Source organism: Rana temporaria, chromosome 1, assembly GCF_905171775.1.
Source record: "Rana temporaria chromosome 1, aRanTem1.1, whole genome shotgun sequence".
Taxonomy (NCBI): domain Eukaryota; kingdom Metazoa; phylum Chordata; class Amphibia; order Anura; family Ranidae; genus Rana; species Rana temporaria.
Window position 1 is genome coordinate 559381602 of NC_053489.1, and position 8296 is coordinate 559389897.

The 8296-nt window shown below is 42.6% G+C and overlaps 1 pseudogene; it reads right to left on the reverse strand.

The window, feature by feature from the left end:
* Window positions 1–1012: 1012 nt before the first annotated feature.
* Window positions 1013–4362, reverse strand: LOC120921179 (annotated as a pseudogene).
* Window positions 4363–8296: the final 3934 nt, after the last annotated feature.

The window sequence follows — 8296 nt, forward strand, 5'->3', positions numbered from 1 at the left end:
CACCACCTGTGGATGACACAAAAAAAAACATGTTGCTGGAGCAACACACTTCTCATATGTTCACTTCTACCCCCTCCCATGATACACAGCAGATATGAAAACAAAAAACTTGTTACATGTTGCCTTCTACCCCCTCATATGTTCACTTCTACCCCCTCCCATGATACACAGCAGATATGAAAACAAAAAAATTACCAGTCCCCAAGTCCCCAACAGTGGAGTCATAGCCTGGGACTCCCTCCACCTGCTCCAGCGCTAGACTTTGCGCGATCACCTCCTCATCAGGATTTATACGGATCTTGCAGGGTGGTCCTCCTCCCGTGCCACTCGTATGCTTACGGATAAGCACAAGCTTATCCCGGACCCTACGCCGCATGTCATTCAACTTCTTTTGAATGTCCTCCCACGTCCTTTCTTCATTACCCAGGGCATTTATGTCCAGGGTAATGTCATCATAGATAGCCCTCCTTTGGGCTACAGTGGAGTGCTGCCGCTGGGCACCATACAGCACATCACTATGGCGCGTGAGTGCCGCAAGAAGTATCTCCATCTCTGAAGCTAAAAAATTAGCTTTTCTTTTTTTTTTTTCCATGAGGAGGTGCCATATCAGCAAAAAGGGCAAAATTACCTTGCTCAGGGGGGGGGGGGTGGGAAAAGCAGGATGTAATTTTGCACAGGACCTGCGCAGGTCTGCCCCTATTTATTTGCTCAGTGCAAGCAGCTGGGCAAAATTTGCCCTAAAAATAGGAGCAAACCACTGCTGAGTGGAAAAAAGATCATTTGCATAGGGCACACCCACTTTCACTTGCGCTGCCTTATGCCCTGATTTTTGCCTTACAAAGGAGCAAATTAGCAGACAAAAGGAATCCTGAATCAGGTGGCAATCTTTCCAATTTGCCCCAGCGCAGAGCAAATCAGCTGCTCTTAACATGTGTAACTAAAGGGCAAATCTACCTGAATCTGGGCCATTGTTTCTCACACATACACACACTTCTTTAAAAAAAAGTCTGTAAGGACAGTCAAGCAGTCACGCATCTTCCATGAAATGACTTGGTGTCCGGATGTTAACAGGAAAAAAAGGTATGTCTCCACACTGGAATGTCCACACAGAAGGCTCTGCCATAGCTAGATAGATTGAGGGGAATTTCATTGCCCCCTTTAGCTCAGAGTCCTTTCAGTTAAGGGAGATGGCTTGAAATTTGAAGGAGACGAGAATAAAAAAAAACTCTTCAGTCATCAAATTTGATTCTCTTTCCTTGCCCTTGGTTTCCACCTCTGAATCCTCCACCTCCTCTTCCTTTAAAACCTCCACCACGGCCGCCACCTCCTCTGCCTCCAAAGCCACCACGACCGCCTCCTCTGCCTCCAAAGCCACCACGACCGCCTCCTCTGCCTCCAAAGCCACCACGACCGCCTCCTCTGCCTCCAAAGCCACCACGACCGCCTCCTTGTTGACCTTCACCCTTAGGCTTTGCAAAATCTAGGGTAACTTTGTTTCCATCTATCTCCCCATCTTCCATTGCTTCCTTTGCAGCTTTAGCATCTTCAGCAGTGGAGAAATCTACAAAACCAAATTCCTTTGAAGCTCCAGTGTCTCGATCGTTACTATCCTAGCATTTACAGAGCCATCAAAAGCCTCTTTTAAGGTTTCTTCAGATGTGTCTTCAGAAAGTCCTCTGACAAATAGTGTCTTTGATTGATTGGATCCTGGAGATCCTCCTGATTGGCTGTACTCCAGTCTTATCGTTCTTCCTTCAACCTCTGTATTATTACAGGACTCCAACGCTTCCTTTGCCTCCTCTACAGAAGGGAATTCTATAAAGGCAAACCCTTTTGGCCGGCCCTGATTATTCTGAGGTATCCTAATAGAAGTTGCCTTTTCAAAAACTTCTTGCAAACTGTCTTCGGTGGCATTATAGGACAGGTTGTTCACAACAATTACCTTTGACTCTCCTCCTGGTGCCGCTTTTCTGCCTGCAGCATTATGACTCTTTTCTCCGGTGTAATCTACAAAGATAGCACGGCCTTCAACCTCTGCGCCTTGTTTTTCTTCAATAGCTTTATCTGCCTCAGCTTCAGTGGCGAATTCCACATAGGCAATCCCTTTACTAGTACCATCTTTTGCAGTTGGAAGACGAATGTCTTTGGCATTATCAAAAATCTCTTGCAAGTCCTCTGAAGTTGTGCTATATGGGATGTTCTTAACAAACAGAGTTCGTGCATCTCTCTCTTTTTTGTTCTCTGCATTTTTTAATTTCTCGGCAGGAGTGTTGGCCTTCTCTATTTTAACCTCAAAACCAAGAACCTTCTTTCCATTCAATTTCAGTGCATCTTCCACTTCTTCCACAGTAGCAAACTCCACATAGCCAAACCTCTTGGAGGCTCCAATCCGTTCATCCTGCACTGGCAAGTTCTTCTTTAACCACTTGGGATCCGCCTGCCGTCAATTGACGGCTACAGTGCGGATCCCAATTTCCAAACTGCCGTCAATTGACGGCCGCCCCTTTGGGCGTTCCCCGCGCGCGCTCCAGAGCGCGCTGCGGGGAAAATCTGTGTTGGCCGTGTCCCTCGGACACAGCCAATTACAGATCGCCGCGAACGGCCAATCAGAGTGGCCGTTCGCGAGGCGATCTGTGCGGCCAATGAGAGAGGATCTCATATGTAAACATATGAGATCATCTCTCATTGCCGTTTTACACAGAGACAGCGGTGCTGTCTCTGGAGAGGAGACCGATCTGTGTCTCTTGTACATAGAGACATAGATCGGTCACCCCCCCAGTCACCCCCCCCTCCACCTACAGTTAGAACACTAAGCAGGGATACATTTAACCCCTTCCTCACCCCCTAGTGTTAACCCCTTCAATGCCAGTCACATTTATACTGTAATTAGTGCATATTTATAGCACTGATCGCAGTATAAATGTGAATGGCGCCAAAAATGTGTCCGATGTGTCCGCCATAACGTCGCAGTCCCATTAAAAATCGCAGATCGCCGCCATTTCTAGTAAAAAAAAATAATTAAAAAATAATAATTCTGTCCCCTATTTTGTAAGCGCTATAACTTTTGCGCAAACCAGTCGCTTATTGCGATTTTTTTTTTTTTTTTACCAAAAATATGTAGAAGAATACGTATCGGCCTAAACTGAGAAAAAAAAATGTTTTTTTTTTTTTAAATTGGGATATTTATTATAGCAAGAAGTAAAAAATATTGTATTTTTTTCAAAATTGTCTCACTTCTTTGTTTATAGCGCAAAAAATAAAAACCGCACAGGCGATCAAATACCACCAAAAGAAAGCTCTACTTGTGGGGAAAAAAGGACGTCAATTTTGTTTGGGAGCCACGTCGCACGACCGCGCAATTGTTAGTTAAAGCGATGCAGTGCCGAAAGCTGAAATTTCACCTGGGCAGGAGGGGGGTATATGTGCCCAGTAAGCAAGTGGTTAAGTTCATCATAATCTTTTGAAGCATTCAGATTTGCAATAAACACTGACAAACCTTCATTTCCTTCTGTCTTCTGCTTCTTTGCTTCAGGAGCAGCTTTATTCTTGGGCATATCTTTTTTGCGCTTTGCAGAATCTTTTGTGCCCTTTTCATCATCTTCCTCCTCCTCGTCATCATCCTCCTCCTCCTCGTCATCATCCTCCTCCTCATCATCATCATCATCATCATCATCATCATCATCATCATCATCAGATTGCTCCTTTTTGGCAGGAGCAGCTTTTTTTCCTTTAGCAAAAGATGGTGTCACTTCCATTGCTTCTTCAGATTCAGATTCCTCTTCATCAGACTCCTCTTTTGCAGGTTTCTTAACTTGAGGCTTTTTGGCAGGAGCTTTCTTGGCAACAGGTTTTTGCTCTTCTTCAGATTCATCTTCTTCCTCATCGTCATCTTCTTCCTCTTCAGTTTCTTCTTTCTTTGCTACAAGTTTTTTGGCAGCAGGTTTCTTGGCAACCGTTTCCTCTTCAGACTCTTCTTCATCATCGCTGTCTTCCTCATCTTCACTCTCTTGCTGCTTTGCACGTTTTCCATTCTTTGCTACTGCTGGAGTAGCTTTCTTTCCTGGTGTGGCTACAGGCTTCGCTGGAGTGGCAGCCTTCTTCCCTGGAGTTGCCTTAGCTGGAGTGGCTGCTTTTTTGGCTGGTGTATTCTTCACTGGGACCTCTTCTTCACTGCTTTCCTCTTCCATTTCTTCGTCCTCCTCACTGTCTTCTACTTCTTTTGGAGGAGGTGCCTTCTTAGGTTTTCCTTGTGCTTTTGCTCCCTTTGCTAACTTAACCATGTCTGCAGTCGGATCCGATGGATGGAATGTCACGTGGGTCTGTTCCGCTTCTAAAGGACGTTACGGGCTTGTGACAAGAAACCGACTCCATATCGGACACTTTTGACACATTTTTGGGACCATTGGCATTTATACAGCAAACAGTGCTATAAAAATACACTGATTACTGTGTAAATGTCACTGGCAGGGAAGGGGTTAATACTAGGGGGGCGATCAAGGGGTTAACTGTGTTCCCTATGTGTGTGTGTTCTTTTTTTTTTCCCACTTCAGACTAACCACAGCAAGAGACTTGCTCATGATTTTATTCATAATTCTGTCTCTACTTCCGGTTTTGCATCATTTGTGGTTTTATACATGTTTTTATGAATGTGTTCTACTTTATATCTTATTTCTCTTTTTGTTTTTTTGTTTTTTTGTTTTGTTTTTTTGTTTTTTTTATGCATACCATATCTTTCCCCATCTACGTGGGACTAAAGCGTTTAGCACAGAAACAGAATTACCAAATATATTTTTCATCTCTGGGAAAAAATATAAACTACCCCTCTCCCCAACCTCCCCCCCACCCCCCCGACCATCTCACGACTCCACCTAATGAAACTGTTCCCTTTATTCCGACTGTTTTCCTATTCCTCTTTCAAGTTTTCTGCGAAACTCCAAGATTTTTTAAATTCTAACCAAGATGCCCAGGTGTCCTTGCACTCCTGCTTGTTTTTATCTGTACCGAATTTTAATTTCTCCCTCCTGTATGTATCCTCAACTGAGTCAATCCACTCCCACATTTGGGGACTTTCCGGCTCCCTCCATTTTAGCGGGATCAAGCGTTTCGCTGCATTCAGCAAATGGGGAATCAGTGAAGCTTTATACTCTTTAACTGACACCTCCCCCCCATGAAAAAGGACTACCCATGGGTTGTCTTCTACTTCTTTTTTTGTTATGGTTTTTATCAGGGACAGGATTTTTTTCCAATAAATTTTTATCTTTGGGCAGTTCCACCACAAATGGGCCATTGTTCCCCTGTACCCACATCCTCTCCAGCATTCCTCTAAATCTCCTTCTCTGAATTTGCCAATTTTATCTGGGGTGGCGTACCATCCCGTCAGGCATTTAAAGTTCATTTCCGCGGTTCTTACATCTACCGCCGAGGTGTGAGTCAAATTCAAGATTCTTCCTATGGTTGTTTTTCCCCTTGGGACATTTAGGTCTCTTTCCCACTTTTGAATATATTTTAGCGTATCCGACTCATCCATTTTTTGCAGATATTTATATATTTTGGAAATGTTCCCTTTTGAGCTTTCGGTGCTACACATTTGTTCCAATATGGTGTACTCCTCCTGTGACCGTATAGGATGTGGAAGACGTTTGACGAATGATGACAACTGCAAGTACCTCCACTCGTCAAGCATCATAAAATCTATCTTGTGTTTAATTTCGTGAAATGTCATTATTTTACCTTGTAGTGTTATATCTTTTAACTGAATTCTATTTCCTATCCAATTACCACCTACTTCCCTTGTCCCTGGTGCAAAATATTTGTTTTCTTTTAGATCTATAAAAGGTGAGTTGAATTTTGTTTTTAATTGTTTGTGTAATCTATCCCAGATCCTCAAAGCGTTATGTGTGATTGCATGTGCTGACGTGTGTATAGATCTGAATTGTGGTGGGTTCCAAATCAATCTCCCTAACTGTGCCCTAGCTAGTGAACATTCAATACTTATCCATCTTTTATCCTGTGACTCTTTAGCCCATTCTATAACCCTTGAGAGAACCAAAGCGTTATAATACAATCTAATGTCTGGTACCGCTAAACCCCCCTTATCTTCGGCCCGTTTTAAGGTTTGAGCCGAGATCCTGTGTTTTTTGTTATTCCAAATATAATTCATAATAAGGGAATTAAGTATTTTAACATATGGTGGAGGTAGATAGATTGGGACCATTTGAAATTTTTATATGATTTTAGGAACTAGGATAATTTTTGCAACATTAATCCTTCCGAACCACGAAATTGGTCTATTATAGATATTTTTAATTTCCTTTTTTATTTCGTCGAGCAGAGGGATATAATTTGTTCTGTAAATTTTTTTAAGGGTGTTTGCCAATTTGATGCCCAGATAATTTATCTCTTTCTGCCATGAGAAGCTATATTGTTCTTCCTCTTTGTGGATATTGACATTCAGAATCTCCGTCTTTGCTGTATTCATTTTAAAGTTAGAGACCTCACCATATTGTCTTAAGGTAGCTATTAAATTTGGGAGAGTGACTCTTGGACTACATATAAAAAATAAAACATCATCGGCAAAAGCCGACAGTTTATGCTCCTCTTCTCCTACTTCATAGATTTCTGGGTTTTGTCGGACCATTGCCAATAAGGGTTCTAATGTTAACACAAAAAGAAGGGGGGACAGGGGGCATCCCTGCCTGGTCCCATTTCTCATCTCAAAGGGTGCTGATAGGGATCCGTTGATTTTTATCCTAGCACATGGGTGATGGTAAAGAGTTTTGATCCACCTTATCATCCTTGGGCCTAGTCCTATAGCTTCTAATGTTTGTATCAGGAACCCCCAGTCTACCCTGTCGAACGCTTTCTCAGCGTCTACAGACAGGAGCAGATCGGGGGTCCCACTTTCCCTCAGCTGTTGAAGAAGAAGAAGTGCCCTGACCCCGTTATCTTTACCCTCCCTTCCCGGGATAAATCCAACCTGGTCTGGATGGACCATGTCTGTCATCACTCCCTTCATTCGTGCAGCCAAAATTTTCGCATACAATTTAGTATCCGCATTCAGGAGCGAGATAGGTCGAAAGCCTGAGCAAATCGTATTATCCTTCCCCTCTTTTTTTATCACCGTAATCGTCGCTGTTAGCGCCTCTCTGCTTATCTCATAGTCTAACCCCAGACCATTAAAATATTGACACATTCTGGGTACTAAAATGGTACTAAACTTTTGTATGTAAGTGGTCGTAAATCCATCTGGCCCAGGACTTTTCCCCTTAGGGGAGTTCCTTAGGGCCTCCCTGATCTCCTGCTTAGTTATACATTCCTCCATTTTTAATCTTTCATGCTCTTCTATCTTCGATAGGCTGGCTTGCTTTAGTACTTCCCGTATCTTGCCATTTTTTCCCCCCAGATCCCTAATCTTATGTTGAACACCGTATAAATCTTTATAGTAACTTCTAAAGGAGTCTGCTATTTTATTTGTCGCATATACAAGATCCCCATTCCCATCCCTGATTTTTTCTATGAAGTTCCTAGTCTTCTTTTTTCTTACCATTCTGGCCAAGTTTTTACTAGGTTTATTTCCCCATACATATCTTTCTCTCGCTGTCCTATCTATACATTTCTTGGTTTCTTGCTCAACAAGAGCTCTGTATTCATCTCTTGTTATAGTTAGCTCTCGAAGTGTTTCCCTCTGCCCCTGTGATTTATGTTCCTGTTCTAGCCTATATATTTCCTCCCTTAATGTTTTAAGTTTACTCATTCTTATTTTATTTTTCCTTGCCCCTTCTCTAATAAAGGTCCCTCTTACAGTGAGGAAAATAAGTATTTGAACACCCTGCTATTTTGCAAGTTCTCCCACTTGGAAATCATGGAGGGGTCTGAAATTGTCATCGTAGGTGCATGTCCACTGTGAGAGACATAATCAAAAAAAAAATTCCAGAAATCACAATTTATGATTTTTTAACTATTTATTTGTATGATACAGCTGCAAATAAGTATTTGAACACCTGTCTATCAGCTAGAATTCTGACCCTCAAAGACATGTTAGTCTGCCTTTAAAATGTCCACCTCCACTCCATTTATTATCCTAAATTAGATGCACCTGTTTGAGGTCATTAGCTGCATAAAGACACCTGTCCACCCCATACAATCAGTAAGAATCCAACTACTAACATGGCCTAGACCAAAGAGCTGTCCAAAGACACTAGAGACAAAATTGTACACCTCCACAAGGCTGGAAAGGGCTACGGGGAAATTGCCAAGCAGCTTGGTGAAAAAAGGTCCACTGTTGGAGCAATCATTA